Below are 17,907 nucleotides of genomic sequence, written 5' to 3'. Positions count from 1 at the left end.
TTAATATATTTTATAAAATATGAATACATTTATATATATTGAAGTGTTTTAGCTACGATCTCATAATATGGACCATAACAAATAATTTTCGTGGAAGCTGCGCTGGTGGTAATATAAAAAAATGGGAAAAATGTGTTGAAGTTTACAAGTTTTTTTGTGTTCTTTCTTGATTTCTGGACAAACCACGGAAAATTCAAACCTATGCTCAAAGAAAGAACTAAAGAATACCCCTTAGGCAATATGGTTCTAGTGTATGACTTTCCGATATATACAATGTATCCCCCTAAAATCGATGCTGACATTTTGAAGTTTTGATTTCAGTGTTTTTCGAATTTTTCTTATAATTAGATGGTGCAACTAGATAATAATCGAAACTGGTTTATAGGATTGTAGAACTCGCGATTCCACGTCGTTCGATGTATATCTCATGAGTGTGCTCCGTACAGCTTCCTAGTAATAGAAGTCCAAAGGCGAAAATTTGGTCCGTAAATTTTCTGAAAAAACCTATTTTTTGCCTTTAAAATTTACAACTGTCGTTCAGGGGTACCTGAACCCCGCGTGATTTTAGTTTTTTTACGTGCCGGATCTAATGAGCTCTTCCGCGGTCAAATCCATCCACTAAAACGCCGGATATAGATACCTTGAAAGTAGGAAAATCTGCAAAAATATATTTTGACAATTCCGCGAATTGAACCGCGATTTTCTTTGATTATTTTTACATAAATGTAATCCTTTATACGCGATTATTATATTTGACAAAAAGGTGTGTCACAAATTACAAAGATTCGGGAGTAATATCCCTATTTATCCCAAAATAGAATGTGGTGGCACATCCGCAGTCCTTGGCGAATCTGTCTAAAATAAGTTATATTGACGTATTTTTAATAGGCGACCATTGAAATCGGATGCACCTTATACTCATATGCACATCGCGTAATTTTTGCCCACTTGAAGGTTTTTTGAGTAGTAAGATGCAACTGATGGCACACTTTGGCCGCTGAATGAAACATGGGAAAATCCATGCATATTGATCGACATGGGCTCCCTGTATCCGAAAAGCACATGCACCCCAACTGATTTCAACGGATTCGCGAATTACACGCCTTTTAATTTTTGTGTTTTTTCTTTGGTTGTAATTTCAATATTACTCTCTACTTCTTATTTTTATAGCTTATCACAGAAAGCAAATATACTTTCACGATGACTAATTACTTTTCTCGTAGAAGTTTAAGCAAAATACTTCAGGATTTGGATGGAAATTTAGCGAAATAATAGAATAACTCCCAACAGTTATTTTTCAAATCTTTCGTATTTAACCAAAAATATATTTTTGAAATAATTTCCAACAATAAGTTTCCGTTCTTTGTTGTTGCTGTAATATGCAAGTTATAAACGCGATCTTTATAATTTTGGTCTCACATTTTTCTAGGCGTTGTCTAGATTCTGTACGTATTTTTAAATTATTTTTTAGAGATTTTTTGGACTTTGATTTAGAATAAATGAAATTTATTCCAAGATTTCTTCAATATTTTTTGATTTACCGCGAAAATAAAAATAAATTTAGCAACTATTTTAGCATCTACGGATAGATATCACATTCTGCTAACGATTCATATATACATGTTCTTATTACAACTCAATAGGAATTTTTAAATATTTTTTCTTTACAAGAGAGTAAAACCGCATATAACTTTTGAGTGCAGCATCCAATTTTGTGAACGCGAACAGATTTGAAACCACGATTTTTTTCTTAACCCATGTACCAAAAATGGCGGATGTGCTCGCCAAAAATATTTTTAATTTTTTTTCTATGTAATTGTAAAGAAAATTTGAAATTTACCATATACACTTTTATACGGGCAGAATGTGCCTCATCGAAATAATGGTTTTAGACCCCAAGTATGTTTGGAAGAAATGTGTTTCAGACAAGTTGGAGTCGATTGAGCAATGTCCGTCCGTCTGTCTGTCTCGCACGATAACTCTCGAAAGGATGAACCGATTTGGTCAAAAATTTGGCTTTCATAATATTTTGTCCAAACTTAGTTTAAGTTCGAACATGGGTTATATCGGTCCACTCCTTCAGGTACCTCCACCACAAAAGTTTGAAAATGTTCGGAAAATTTGTGCGCACGATAACTCTTGAAGGGAGTAACCGATTTGGTCTATACTTTGCACATCGTAAAATTTCTACCAGATTTAGATGAGGTTCCACTCTTTCGAGTACCTCCCACACAAAAGTTCGGAAAAGTTAAGTTTAGGACCTGCTTTCGAATCGCTTCGATTTTTGTTGTAATAAATTGTATTCACTGATCTGCCTCCGACATTATAAGTTTCATTTCATTAGTCCACACTTTCAGGTACTTCCCCACAAAAGTTCAAAAATGTTCGGGAAAATTGTACACATGATAACTCTTGAAGGGAGTGACTGATTTGGTACATACTTTGCACATCCTAATATATCTACCAGATATAGATCAGGTTCGAATATGACTATATCTGCCCACTGCCTTGGGTAACTCCCACACAAAATTTCGGATAAGTTCACTTTATGACCTGCTCTCTCTCGGATAACTTTAATTTTTCTTCAAGCAACTTGCATTCGATGCTTTAAATACGAAGGTAAAAGTTTTTTTCATGGGCAAGTCCATACTTCTTGAGAAAACAGCCCGAAAGGTGTAGAAACTCCCTATGTCACCATATGTAGTGGCTGGGGAGCACGACAGCTGGTCCATAAGTTGGCCTTTAATCCTATTTTGTCCAATCTTGGTTTCCCCCAGCGTTCGAAAACATACATTATGGTACCGTACCATAACGTTTTGTACCGTACCTGGCATGAAAAGTTACACTACGATAAGGTACCGTACATGTACATAAACTTTAAAAAAAAATTTAGCGTTTGTGTACATGTACCCAAAGATAATCGTAGCGTACATGTTTGGTACGCAACCACCATTGTAAAGTAACAACCACGTACCCAACCGAAATGGTTCGGTACGTACATTATAAATGTTGCGTGTACATTAAAAAACCACGTAGCGTACATCATTATGTACCCTAAAAAACAAATAGAGGTTGCGCACACCTGGGTGATGTTTATAAAGAGGTTGCGTACACCTGAGTGATGTTTATAAAGAAATATTAAATATGAATGGCATGAGGAAAAATTCAACCATAAAAAAAGAGTGAATATCGTATAAATAAAATACAAAAGTATCTATATTTATATTTAACAAGTAAATATGAAAACATTTATTTTTTTTTTATAAAAAATTAACGAATATATAAAAGATTAACATGTGAAAACATATATAACAGATTATATAAAATACTAAAGAAAATCGAATTTAATAGGAAAAAGCTCAACTTTCATAATTGAAATCCCCATTGACTTTTAACATTAATATATGTTCAGATAATATGTATTTCATAGCAGAAAATAAGCGTTCCACACTTAATTGGGTTGACGGTATTGCCTTACAATATTAGCAATCTCACTGATGATGGTTTTCTGAGTGTGGTGGTGAGTTTAGTGGCAATCTTGATTGCCGCTCATAAGTGGCAAAATCAGCTTCTAAATTGTGTGAATTAGATGAACTCGGAATTTCTGTGGTAGGATCTATCATTTGCAGATAATCGGAAAAAGATTTGGCTGCTCGGTGATGGAGTTTCCTCTAATATTGGGTGGCTTGTATTGTGTTCTGAAACATAAAAGATGATTGATATAATAAATATGCATTGTTTTGGTTTACTTAAGCTTCTGTTGACTTCATGCGTTTATATAACGATAGTATGTAGTTCTTCGCCCTTTGTTTTTGTTCGCAGGTTAAGCATACTTTGATTCGTGGATCCAAGAACACAGCTGCGTTAAGCAGTTCATTTTCTAAAAGTTTATCTTTTCTTATCTTCAAGGACTCCTTGAGAAGGGTTTTCATGTTGCTATCCAGTAAAGCGTCAATTTTAAATGTTATATCCATAACAATAATGTATAGTTCGCTATAGCACAACTGTTCGCTTTGTAACTTAATGGTAGCATTGTAAATAGGTTTAAATAGTCCCAAGAATTCAGTTGCGAAAGACCATTCTTCAGATTCAAGAAAAAATCAGGATAATCTTTGCTTAGTGTATTTATAATATCCTTCATTTCCAGGATTCTTTCAATCATTTTATATGTTGAATTCCAACGTGTTGCCCAATCAATAATAGGTTTTTTGTAGAGTTCACTTCTTAGAAAATTTAAAATCATTTTACTTCTAAGTTTTTTTACCACGAATCGTATCTTATCGACATTATCTTTTATTGCCGACTGTTTCAGAACATCGTTTACACACGGAGAGTTTGAGCACCACAACGAATGCTAGTAATTGTGTTCGATGAGATGTTAAAATCAATTGATTCAATTGTGTCAATAGCTATTCGGCAATCGATATAATCTTCATCTTCTTCGAAATCCACGGCATCATTATCTATCGACAATTTATTTATTTATTTATTTATTCAATTTAACATGTATAACAAAGCCAACAGGCTAATTAATGAAATACAAAATGCTTAAACCAGTGACTCACTACTCCAACAAAAGGACAAACGTCCAAAATAAATACAATAGTAACGTAATGAAGAGAAAAAAAACTTAAAATAAAGTACTATTAATTACTAAAAAATTAAAATTAAACGCGTATATCATAAATGAAAAACACAATGCATCACACAGTGAGGTACTACTCTAACAAAAGGACATATTCAGCATGTCCGAGGTAAGTAAGTAAATAAGGGAAATACTACAATCATTCTGAGATCAAAAAACTCGCTATAAACAAAAAGCATTCCTACGTTCATCAATAAATGCAAACTGAAGCATACTGTAGAACACAAATACACAAAATATGCATTCAAGCAGGGCTTGTGAAATGGTGAATAAGCCGTTTATAGAATGTGCAAGGGGAAATGCTAAAAATCTTGAGTTCAGTGGGCAGCATGTTGTACAACCGTGCCACACGAACCAGGAACGAAACATCCATCAGATGGTGTACAACTGGGATTTGAATTTGATTGCGCCTAGATAACGAGCCAAACACAAATCCGTTTACTAAAAATAAGGGACATTGAAACTTCAGAACTTTAAAAAAAACTCAGAAGCAAACGCGAATCAATGTAGGACTGAAAAGAACAGCCAAAAAACCTAACCACATAAGGTCCCATATGAGCACGGGGTTTCAGCCTGAATGAACCGCAAAACTCTGTTGATTGCTATAAGAATCAGATGCAGGTTACCCGAAGAAGTACCAGTATACACCTCAATACAGTATAGGAACACTGGCAAAACCAAGGCATGAGCCAAACGCTTCCTAACAAAAAACGGCAGGGCCAAATCCGTGGCATAAAGCGAACGCAGAGAAATATTAACCCGGGATATAACCATATTAACATGACTGGAGAAGCAAAGTTTGTCATCAAACAGAACACCCAGGCACAACAACTCCGAAACAAAATCAATTCTCGCATTATTGTAAACGACAGTCACACAGCAATCAGGAAACGACGCGAAAAACAACGCCTTTGTCTTGGACGTATTAACGGAGAGAGAACTATGGACCATCCAACCATACAACGCCCGCATCGCACAATCAATCCTAGACTGAAGCACAGACGCGTAGAGACAACCACCTTTAAAAAGCAGTTGAACATCATCAGCAAATGCATAAGGTTCGCACCAAAACTGCAATACTGGAAAAAGGTCATTCAAAAAAAGGATGAAGAGAAGCGGCCCCAAAACATAACCCTGCGGCACGCCACTTCTAACCGATAAGACCGAACTATATCTGTTGTCAGCACATACCATTTGGCTCCTATCTAAAAGGTAGGACAGCATCAGGGCGCACGCACTAAGCGAAAACCCATACAAGGAATGTAATTTATTCACCACCTTAATATGGTCAACCCTATCGAACGCCTTCTCCAAGTCAAGCGATAACAGTACACAGCACTTGGTACCACCGAAACTGGAACGAATTGAGTCGGTCAGCCCCAACAACAAAGACGCGGTACTCCTATTCCTCCTGAACCCACACTGGACATCATTCAGCAATCTATTCTCCTGCAAATGCGACGTTATCTGCGCCTTCAAAATATGCTCAACAACCTTGGAGCAGATTGGCAAAATAGAAATGGGGCGAAATTCCTGCAACGAACCAGGAACCTTCTTCTTTACAGGAACAATCTTAGCCAATTTCCAGCCAACAGGAAAGACAGATGTGGTTAATATAGTGTTCACCAAATGAAGGAAATGTGAACAAAGTAAAGACATCACAATCTTTAAAAACTTAAGACAATACCCATCCAACCCAGCCGCATTGGATTTAATCGCAGCAAACGCGCTCTCCAGCTCCGAATAATCCACGCGCCGAAAAGAGAAACCACTTTCGCTGAAAACAACACCACTCAAGTCACTTAAGACGCTCTGACCAACAAGCTGGTTCAAAGCAAAATTAGCATTCAAGTCATCCACACTTCCGGCAAACTCATAAGATTTATCCGAGGAGAATCCATTGGATTTAAGAACACTCCACAACTCCTTACTACTCCGTTGACCCTCAAACAGCGATGAATGAGCTAAAAATCTTGCCTTCCTGACCACAGATTTTGCCTTATTCCTTGCTTTGCAAAAACTCTTCCAGTCCGCTACACTTCTTGTATGCAAATATTGTCTAAATACCAAATCCCTAATTGAGTTGTAATACGATATCTCAGGAGCTCCATACCAATCATTGCATTTCAGAGTTCAGGATTCGTACAGTTTTGAGCATATTTGATCCGTTGTCGGTTGTAATCGTTAAAATATTACGTAAATCAACATCATATTCCTTTAGAACATCCAATATAAGTGTTTTTAAATATTCAGAAGTGTGACTTGATCTAAGTTCCTTTATAGCCAACGTTTTAACAACGATTTTACCATGTTTAATGAACAGCATACTTAAGTCCAGCCTTGTTGCGACATCCATCTTAAGGGAGAATAATATCCCTTTAAGATCGTTTGAGATTTCCGTTTTAATATTTTTTGGGATAGCGATAATTCGTTCCATTACGTTATGTTCATTTACCGAGTACACTTAAAACAGGTTCTATAAGAACTTTGAAGGCTTTATCTTCGTCCATATGTAAAGGACGTCCATTTTTTTGTAGACAGTTCCACCAATGCTGTTCAATGTTTTTTGGATTCACACCTTTTTTAATAATACTTTGATGTCACTTTTTTCTTCTACGTTTTCCCGCTTTTGATCAATATATTTCGCATACAAATCGGAATGCACATTTTTCAAATGTCGCTCTAAAATTTGCGGAATGCCAATTTAAAACATTGTTGACGAAATTTTGTAAATTACACACTGTTTGATTTGATTCGTTTGTACTGAACATATCACGAAGAAAAATATTTTTTGGTCTTGGCATTTTTATAATTATTTTCATTTAACGTTTAAAAATGAACTAAATAGCATTTGCGGGGGTTCTTTTGCATATATAGATTGCAAAAAATTAATTTTCTTAAAAAATTTAATTACCTGCAACTATTCCAAAGGGTTTTCGCGAAATTTTCCATAATTATACAATAAGACTACGAGTGTAACAAACTCAAAAACTAGATCATTCATGTGGTAATGGTTATAATATATTACAATACACAAGCAAGGTAAAAACCAATATTGTGGTTTACAATTTTTTTAACTCATAATTTTTATGATGTCAAAAAGAAGGGACAGGTACTTTATGGTTTTGGTGTGCGAGGAATAATATTTCTACCTAATTCTGACTTTCTAACTTATCAAAACCAAAATTCCGATAATTATACATGTAAACAAACTTCAAAAATATAGCAGACCCAAAGAACGGATGTTGCCTTCACAGCTAGGTACCAGTCCTTGGGTACCTCAACGGCAACTCATAATTTGGAAAAACACAAAAAAAGGAAAAAGTAATTCTTATGGTGGTGTTGTAGCATTTCTTTTTGTAAGATGATGTTGATACTGAAAACAACTTACTTGAAACTCTTCTTCGATGCTTTCTTGACATTGCTAAAATTTGAAAATGAACCACCTGTTTTCACAATACAAATGATACGATAAACTACAGCCCTATAGCAATCTTTTTGAAAAATGTCAAGATTTTAGATATTCGATGAGAGCGTTTTGTTTAGGCACTACTAACTTCTTGCATAAGTATTTATGACATTTAATTTATCCAAATTTATCCAAAGCATTTCAACGCGTGGATATTTCGAAGATGATAAGTAAACTTCGATCCAATTATTTATTCGATTCATCTGCTTGTGCATTAATTTCATCTTTTTTATTGGGTCGCTCCCAATTCGTTACATTCAATGGTAGTGTTTCCAATATTCGTAATATATACAGTGGAGTACCCCAGGGTTCCATCCTGGGTCCCCTTCTGTTTATTTTATACATTAATGATATTGCCAACAGTGTACACAGACGTGGGTGTACTCCGTTTTTGTATGCTGATGACATTCATCTATTTTTTAATGGTAAAACTGATGCCGAATTGCAGTCTAATATTAATTCTACATTATGCGACATATCACATTGGTTAGATAGCAACAATTTGGTGATTAATGTTTCTAAATCTAAGTCGATGATATTTGGTCCCACTAGTCGTCTAGGTGGTAGTGTAAATATACTTATTGATGGTTCTCCTATACATTTCGTGGACAAGATGAAGTGTCTAGGTGTCATTATCGATTCTAAACTTGATTTTTCCGCACATATTGATGCTTTGTTTCCTAAGATCATAAATGTTCTTCGTAAATTATATAGCACTGAGTTCTACCTGCCCCTCTTTGTTAAAAGGAATCTGGCTCACGCACTGCTAATGTCAGTTATTTCTTATGGCATTGAGGTTATATCAGGTACAACTGATGTGCAGTTGAGGAGAGTAGAAAAGCTTTTTAATATGGTTGTCAGATTTGTTTACAGTTTGCGCAGAAGGGACCACATTTCTGCTCATGCGCACAATTTCTTAGGAGTACCTTTTAAAGTTTTTATCCAACAACGTGTTGTGTCTTTTCTTTATAAATCGATATACTTGGATCTGCCAGTATTACTTCGGGAACGATTTTCGTTTTCAAGATATACTCGTAACATACAGATAATTCTGCCCATTTTTTCCACATCTTGGTTAGAAAATTCTTTTGTGGTTCGTGCTGCTCGGCTGTGGAATCACCTACCCAATGAGCTACGTAACTTCTCTTTCCCATGTTTTGAATTTCGGCGTAAGTTTGAAGCCTTTACTATTAATAGTAATACTACTACTTAATACATATATGGTATTTTACTGAGTAGTACATTGTTCTGAATACATGCTTTTTCGATCATGTTGAATTACCAGCAATATATATATATATATATATATATATATATATATATATATATATATATTTTCTCTCAGTTTCAGTTTTGATTCTTCTGTAAGGCTGGGGAGCCTTTTTTGCAATTTTTGTTTTAATAATTTTAACTTACATTGTGTAATATATATCTATTTTGTCTTATCTCTTATCTGCAAGTCATTTTGTAATATGAAATAATGTTGTAGTTTCATGCTGTGTTGCGATGCCAATTGGCCAATAGGCTTCTATCGCAATGTATAAATAAATAAATAAATAAATAAATAAATAAATAAATAAATAAATAAATAAATAAATAAATAAATAAATAAATAAATAAATAAATAAATAAATAAATAAAATAAATAAATAATGACATTTATAGTCCTAATTAATTGAAGATACATATTCATTTATATTTACTTGTCTGTTCCAGTACTGCAAGAATCTACTATATTTTACTATTTTTTCCGGAAAAAATGTTAACGTAGTAATAAATAGTAGCTTCTTTAAGGTTCTGGAACAGAGCAACTATTTTTATTTTATTTTATTTATTATATTAACATGTAGTAAATACAATGTTAATAAGAGATAGCATTGGCTACTATGGCCATCAGCTAATACTTATAATACAAAGAATTTACAGATTATTAACAATTTATCTTATATAATTATTTGAGAGTTTGTTATAAAATTGTACATATGATTAATATTAGTAGTAGTTGGTGACTTAAGGATTTCTATTCCATTGTTGTTAAGATACACTTGGTGCAAATTTGAGAGATCATTGCACGACTGCAGAAAATGTTCTACAGTACCAGGATTTCCGCACTTCGGACATTTGTTGTCGACTTCTTTGTTTAGAATATGTTGATGTGTGGAGATGGTATGACCCATACGTAGCCGGGAAAACATGCGTATTTTTCTTTTATCCACGTTGGTGGGATATGTGGGTTTAATACATAAAGGATTTATGTTGTTGTAATGGAAGTGCCTAAAATCCATGTTATTTTGATTCGCTTGTAAAGCTAATTCTGTTTTAATGTGAGTTTTCAAATCCAATTTTTCAATTAGTTTATCACATTCTAAAGGTGCTGTACATGCAGATTTTGCAGCGTTGTCGGCATATACGTTTCCTGAAATTCCCACATGTCCAGGTATCCAAAAAAGTGTTATGTTGCTCTGGTCTGTTAAGAGGTCACGAATTTTGTTAATCGATGTCCAGGCACTACATGCGATGTTTAAAACAGCTTTGAGGACAGATAAGCTGTCCGTGAAAATTATAGTTTTTTGTTTTGATGTTTTTGCAATATGTATGGCTTCGATAATCCCTGCAGCTTCAGCTGTAAAAATAGATGTGAAGTTTCTCATCGTTCTGGTGGTAATTGTTTTTCCGTTGGCATCAACAACTGCAAAAGAGGTTCCTGAATCATTTTTTGAAGCATCTGTATATAAAAATCGCCAATCGTTGTGTTGCGTTGAAAAAAGATTAAAATTTTGAACATACAATTCATTTGGAGTTTTGTCTTTTCCTAGTGTGCTTAGGGATATGTTGCATACTTCGTCTGTAAACATCCACGAAGGTTGTTTGATTTTATGACTGGGCAGCCTGTCTTTAAAATTGATTATGTTATCCATTATTGATCTGTATACGGCTGACGGTTTCTTCGGTTTCCTTTTTGCTTTTAAAATTTTTGAAGCATCTACTCCAATGATGGATGATTTTGAAGATAGAATTTTCGGCAATAAGTGATTCTTGGAGTCAACAATTCTTTGTTCAAGTGATGGTAATCCGGATTCGATGAGTAAAATGTTTACTGGTGTAGTTCTATAAGCGTATATACTCGCTCTGATGCAATCGTGGTAAACAGCTTTAATGAGTTTGAGGGTTGATTTTGGGCTATCACCAAACAAATACAGCCCGTAGTCTATTTTGCTCAATACCAGTGTTTTTACCAAATATGTGAGGGTATTAATATGGACGAACGTTTTAGAAGAAAGGTACTTGATAACATTCGATCGTTGAATAAGATCCTTTTTAAGTTTAAGTATATGCTCTTTCCATCTATATTTTTTTCAAAAATTATTCCCAGGATTTTCAATTTATTTACATATGGTATGTTAAAACCGTTTACGGCTATATCTGTGGGATTGCAATTGTGTTTCCTGCATATGTGTAGTATTGATGATTTTGTAGAAGATATTTTTGCACCAGATGAATTGGCCCATATGCAAATGTCGTTTATTAAATTGGAAAATTGGTTGTTCGTTATTGTATTATCTTTATTGCTGCTCAAAATGTATAAGTCGTCTGCGTAAAGGCAGTGGTAAATTCTTGGTATTTTGTTGATGATTACACTGATGTGGTTGAATGCAATTTAGAACAAAATAACTGATAGTGGCGAACCCTGGGGGATGCCGTTTTCCATTGTGAATAAGTCAGAGTTAAAATTATTTACTTTGACTCTGAAAGTGCGACCAGTTAAAAATGATTTTATGTAGTTCAGTATCTTGCATCCTACACCCCATGAGATTAAAGTGTTTAATATGACATGCATGCCAATGCGATCAAATGCTTTTTCGAAGTCGATCGACAATATTGATGTGTGACTTCTAGTTGATATAGCTTTAGAGGCGAAAAAATCTATGTGAAGGAGGGCATCAGTGCAACCCTGATTTGCTTTATATGCGACTTGATTGATTGCGATAAGATTACGAGCAGAAAGGAACCATGATAACCGATTAGAAATAATTCTTTCTAATAATTTGGAAAGGCACGGCAATAGGGAAATCGGTCGATAAGCTGAAAAGCTGGTTTTGATTTTGTTAGGTTTTGGTAATGGAACAATGATTGCTGATTTCCAGGTGTGTGGAATAATACCAGTATCTAGAACCATGTTGTAAAGGGAGATTAGCTTGTTTTTACTCTTATTCGATAATTTCTGTAACATGGGATATGATATTTTATCTCGCCCTGGAGTTGTTCCCTTAACTTTTTTCATTGCCAATAAAAGTTCTTCAAATGAAATTTCTGACTCAATTATTGAAGCATGCCTGTTTGAGGGGATGTTAGAATAAGAAGATGGTACGTCAGATTTTGCAGAACAAAACTCTGGAGAAAATTTGGTGTCGGATGATTCTGTTGACCATATGTGTCCAAACTCATTGGCAATTTCCTCTGGACTACTTATAGCTACTCCATTGTGTTCCATTGTAGTAAATAAATGGCTTGTGTGTTTTCTTGACATTGTATTTATCCTTTGCCAAACAAAGTGTAGAGGTGCATCACGGCTAATGGTTCTGGTAAAGTTGTAAAAACAGATGGCTTTTGCCTTTTTAGATTCATATCTAAATTTGGCATTCGACTTTTTATACAATTTTAGATTCTCCGAAGAGGGTGATTTTCTAAAATTGCGATAAGTTGTGACCTTATTTTTTCGTAGGATGTTTAAATCCTTGTTCCACCAGGGAACTGAAGTTTTTGTCGTATATTTTGACATAGGAATACATTTTTTGCACGCATTACGGATGATTTTAGTGATGATAGCGTTAACTTTATTTGGATTTCCATTAAGAGTTCTGTTATCAAGCTCAATGTCGACATTTGTCATATAAGAGTTCCAATTTGCTTTTTCCAGGTTATATTTGTATTGTGGCTTAATTTTTATGAAAGGAGTGCTGAGGTTGACGTTGGTAATTATGGGAAAATGATCGCTACCATAAAGATCATCATGTGTGTTACTGCTAACCATAGATAACAAGGATGGAGAGCAGCAAGATACGTCTATGTTAGTTAGAGTTCCAAATGTTGAGAGATGGGTGGGTTTGCCGTCATTAAGTACACATAAATTTTGCATATTAAAAGCGTTTTCTAGTATGGCGCCCCGAGAATTAGTTCTGTTGGATCCCCAGATTATATTCCAACTATTAACATCACCAATGAAAACTATTGGTGTATGTATATTGGAAAACATATCTAAGATATCAGAAATAGCAAATGCTTCGTTAGGACCAATATAGGCAGAAACTATGGTGAATTTTATGTTAAGAGTAATTTCAATGGCAATGTTAAGTATTTTTGAATTGTTAGAAATTCTTCGATGCGGTATATGGGGTTTAATACACACTGCGATTCCGCTTTTCGCAGTAGTATTTTCGGGTTTATTTGCCGAATAGGTGATGTATGAATTGGGAGATATTGGTTGTATATTATTAATCAAACAAAAATGTAAGTGTACACTACCAACACTTTCTTTCTAAAGGTACATTATGTTGTACTCTACGTGGGTTTTTAATGTACGCGCTGATGTACGCAACCTTTTCGGTTGGGTACGTGGTTGTTACATTACGATGGAGGTTGCGTACCAAACATGTGTGTTTGAAGAACTTTTCGAATCTGGTTAGGTACACGTACATAAAAACTAAAATGGATTTTTAATGTTTGTGTACGTGTACATAAACTTTATAATTTGTTTAGTGTTTGTGTACATCAGCCGTGTGCACGGGTATCCACTGGTGGCTGCTGTAAAATACTCTTACTTTTATTAATTCAACAAAACTCAGACGTTTAAGTATTTTTTGTAATTATTATTTAATAAATAATTTCATCCACGATTTTAGATTAAAATTGTGTTTTCCCAATTAAAAACTATTTAGAAAAACCATGAAAAACGACAAATGTTAAATTCTCTTAAATTCTGTTTTGCTCACCATTGGTGTACATGTACGGTACCTTATGATAAGGTACTGTTTGTTTCCGAACACTGGTTTCCCCCAATATTTAAAAATACCACTAAAATGATATGCACGATATCTCTTGAATGGGGCATATCTTTCCTTTACCGACAGTATGCATAAAATTATGAAAAATTTACCACAGGTAGTGCTTTTCGTCCTGATTCCAACGACGTATAAAACTTTCTGGGGAAATGTATACTTCCCGATATGGGCCTCTGAAATTACGAAAATTCCCTTGTTTAATGGCCGGATACTTAGAGAAAAATTATAAATTAAAAGAAAATTGTGTTCTTGTTCCGGAGATTTGCACCTGTCCATAGGAGAAAGTCTTAAAATACCGGCCGAAGGCCGGCTATTAACGTAAACTCACGATTTGTTGTTCCTTGAATGGGGCAACCAATTTACCTTCTAAAATTGCCAGTATCGGTCCTCTCCTTATGTACCTCTCCCAGAACAGTTCAACATTTGTGTCTAAGTGCAGTTTAGGGTCTGGTCGAAAATCCTGGTCCAAACTGAAATAACTAGTGGGCGCGATATCTATCGAAAAGATATGACTCCCAAACTAAGATCCACTTCCATAATAGACTATGTCGGTCCATTTCTTTAAGTACCTCCTCCGCAACATTTTTGAACTTTAATCTTAATCCACATTTTTGCCGCTTCATACGCCCTTAATTTTGAAAACTCCCTAAATACATAAGGAGTTTTGGGAAAAAACTGTTTCAATTTATATAGACTGAGGGTATATATCTGTCGGCAAAGCCGACTGATACTTTCTTTACTTGGTTTTGACTCGCTTTCCCACCCCTGCCGACCACGGGATCTCGTACACACCATGATCCGCATCATGATGGGATAAGAAGTTTAATTGAAAAATGCAAGTACTACTACATTGAAAATTGTGTAGTTATATAAAAATAAATGCAGACTTCATAGATGCAATATTTACATTGCAAATATTGACAATCACCCTTATTACCGTTTGAACAACTTCGGAAGCAACGTCGTTCAGATTTCGTTCCGGTTTCTAAACGATTTTTCGGAGCGGAAATAGTTCAATGGGTCTATCTTGTACTGCCACTAAACTTGAGTTGCGTTGTCAGTTGTCTGCGCGACTGAGACGAAATGTTGTACCATTAATGTCAACTCAACTGGGTGGTCGATAAACATGTTATCGATCAGTGTTTTTTCAAACTTGTGACCTCTATTCGCAAAAAAAAAACATTTTAAAAATAATTGCGATTTGGATAACTCTTTTGTGTATTCTGGACAATATTTTAATATTTTGGCTGAGTTTTCGAGCAAATTTGGAAAACAACCCAAGATTGGAATATAACCTGCCCATTGAATCTTCGGATCGTCCAGTTTTATTTGCTGTCCCAAAATATGATAAGTTCGGTGGAATTATTTTTTGATGATGAAGAAAATATACAGGACATTGCATCTATTAGAAGAAATTTGAGGGACAAGTCGAATCCATTGGAATTGCCATCTGCACTGAGGATGACTTCAAAGAAAGTTACAGATCAACAGGAATACCCCCACTTCTAAAAGTGTGCGCAGCGTTGCGATTCTTGGAGGACGGAAGTTTCCAAAAGTCCCATGGCAATGATTTCAACAATTGCATGGCTCAATCTACATTGTCGAGAGTATTGAAGGAAGTTGTCCACTTGATAGAGGACAAATTGTGCCAAAATTGGATCGTTTCGAAGTTGACAGAAGAGGAAAAAAGGCAAAATAAAAACCATTTTTATTCAAAAACGAAATTATCTGGTGTAGTTGGCTATATAGATGGAGGATGTTCGTCATTTGTACTTAAACTGAACCTACTGTATTTGTCACCAAATTAATTTGCAAAAGATTTGCTGCTGTCCGCTCCAAAGGCGATAAATTCACTTATTTTGATGGACCACCACCAGTGTCGTTGAAGTTTATTTTATTTTGAGGCATTTTCTTTTTCAACTTTGCTTTAAAGTGAATCCAGACTCTGCCACTCTTCAGGTGTTCGTGTTTGAGGTTCATGGCTGTTTAAACTGTCCGAAATGGACCTCCACGCTTCATCCGCTGTGGCTTTGGTTTCACCAAAATTCCCGAACTCCTCGGGCTAAGTTTGGATTTTCACTCAGTTTATCAATTCATATTTCGAACTGCTGCTTTGTCGTTATTTTCACCATATTGATACACAAAATTAATTAATGATGCAAAGAATCAATAATTGTTAACAAAATGTTTATTTTTCCTTCTACTTTACTTCTTGTTTCTTCGAAAATGTTCACTGCAACTGAAAATTGGTGGTTGCTGAAAAACAGCCGCTTCGTCAACTGAGATTCGCAACTTCAGTTGAGAGTTGCCATACGTGGATCAATTTTGACAACTGGCAACGCCACTCAACGATAATTGTTATCGACGATCGACCCCCAAATTTTGTACCGATTTTGTACCGATTTTGTGCCGATTTCGGAACGAATGTCGGAAAGAAATTTCCTTTCCGAATTTCCCAAGGATTTTCTTCAGGTTTCGTTACGAAATCGGAAATTATGTAAACCACTTCATACAACTTTCGTTAAGATAACGTTACGATTTCGGATCAGACATCGGACGTATCGTCTGAATTTTGTTCCGATTTCGTTAAGATGTCGGTTTATACAGCCGAAATCGCTTATAACGTCATATCGCTTATAACGACGAAATCCAAAAGTCCCGAATTTCTGCCCTTTATATTCCCCACAAATAAATATCGCTTAGTCCCAATTTAGATTAGGCAAGTTTGTAGTATAGACATATAATTGTTCCACAAACATCCCATAAGGGACAAGGGATAATGGGTATGGAAGTGGAAAAAAATTGCTCGTACCGGCAATTTTCAGGCAATTCCTTTTATATTTTTCTTTTTTGACATTATTTCCAATGTTTTGAAAACAAAACTTGCCGAAAGAGAATTTCTTGTATAAACGCAAGAAACAAGTTTAAAAGAGAACGAGAAAAGTTGTCGCAAGGAAAATGGCCCAATTTAAAATGGGACTTATTAAAGGTATGTCTGATTACTTTCCCAGCAAGAACTTTCTCAGAGAGTAAGGAGTTTTTATTCTCTGTTGCAAGAAATTGTAAAAAGTAAAGACACCACAATAAAATTGTTTTTAATTTTCACAAACGTAAATCAACGAAAAATTAAAAACAGATGATTGATTGTTTTCAGGAAGAAGAAGAGTTGCTAGTGCTTGCTAGAAGAAATTTGTCCAGCAAGAATTTACAAACTCTCATTAAACGAACTGTCAAAATGTCTCTCTCGAATCGCTCTCTTTTGCTGACTTTTTGTGTTAACAGACGACTTCCAGCAACAATTGGTACAAATTTAATGGTAACAAATTTAAGTTGTAACGTCGATTTTTTGAAATATTTAAATTTTGCTATCGGTTATAAATAACGTCGAACCACATGAAGAAAAAACATTTCTCTCAATATTTTGTTGTATACTTTTTCAAACTAAAAAAAAACATTGCGAAGCACATGAAGGCGCTCTCAAGTCAAATAGGCTTGAATTTTTGCCACCCAATGTCATATTTGTTTTACAACACATGGACCAAGGTGTAATAAAATCATTAAAATCACATTGCCGAAATCTTAAAATACCCACTATCCTGGCAAGAATACAAAATGATCAAAGTACGAAATTAAATGTTTTGGATTCCGTGTTATCGTTAAATGAAGCGTGGAAAAATTTAACTGTAGAAACCCTTCAAAAATTTATTTACTAAGAAGATGTTACAAGTAAAGAA

At 34.9% G+C, this 17,907-nt stretch overlaps 2 protein-coding genes across 3 annotated transcripts in view; both read left to right on the top strand.

Annotated features, from left to right (window-relative positions):
• Positions 1-17,907, top strand: part of hfp (Poly(U)-binding-splicing factor hfp) — a 278,153-nt gene that overhangs the window by 909 nt on the left and 259,337 nt on the right. The gene's annotated exons all lie outside the window — the stretch shown is intronic.
• The window catches only part of LOC141405256 (uncharacterized), a 105,075-nt gene continuing 89,743 nt past the window's right edge, over positions 2,576-17,907 (top strand). Inside the window, exon 1 of the mRNA XM_073989368.1 lies at positions 2,576-2,619. The gene's annotated coding sequence lies outside the window, so the exon portion shown is untranslated. The remainder of the gene's footprint in view (positions 2,620-17,907) is intronic.

This window comes from Musca autumnalis, unplaced genomic scaffold (genome assembly GCF_047663935.1).
Source record: "Musca autumnalis isolate F117 unplaced genomic scaffold, ASM4766393v1 scaffold_5, whole genome shotgun sequence".
NCBI classification, from domain to species: Eukaryota; Metazoa; Arthropoda; class Insecta; order Diptera; family Muscidae; genus Musca; species Musca autumnalis.
The sequence above is the reverse complement of the archived record's forward strand: the minus strand, read 5'-3'. Positions and strand labels throughout refer to the sequence as shown.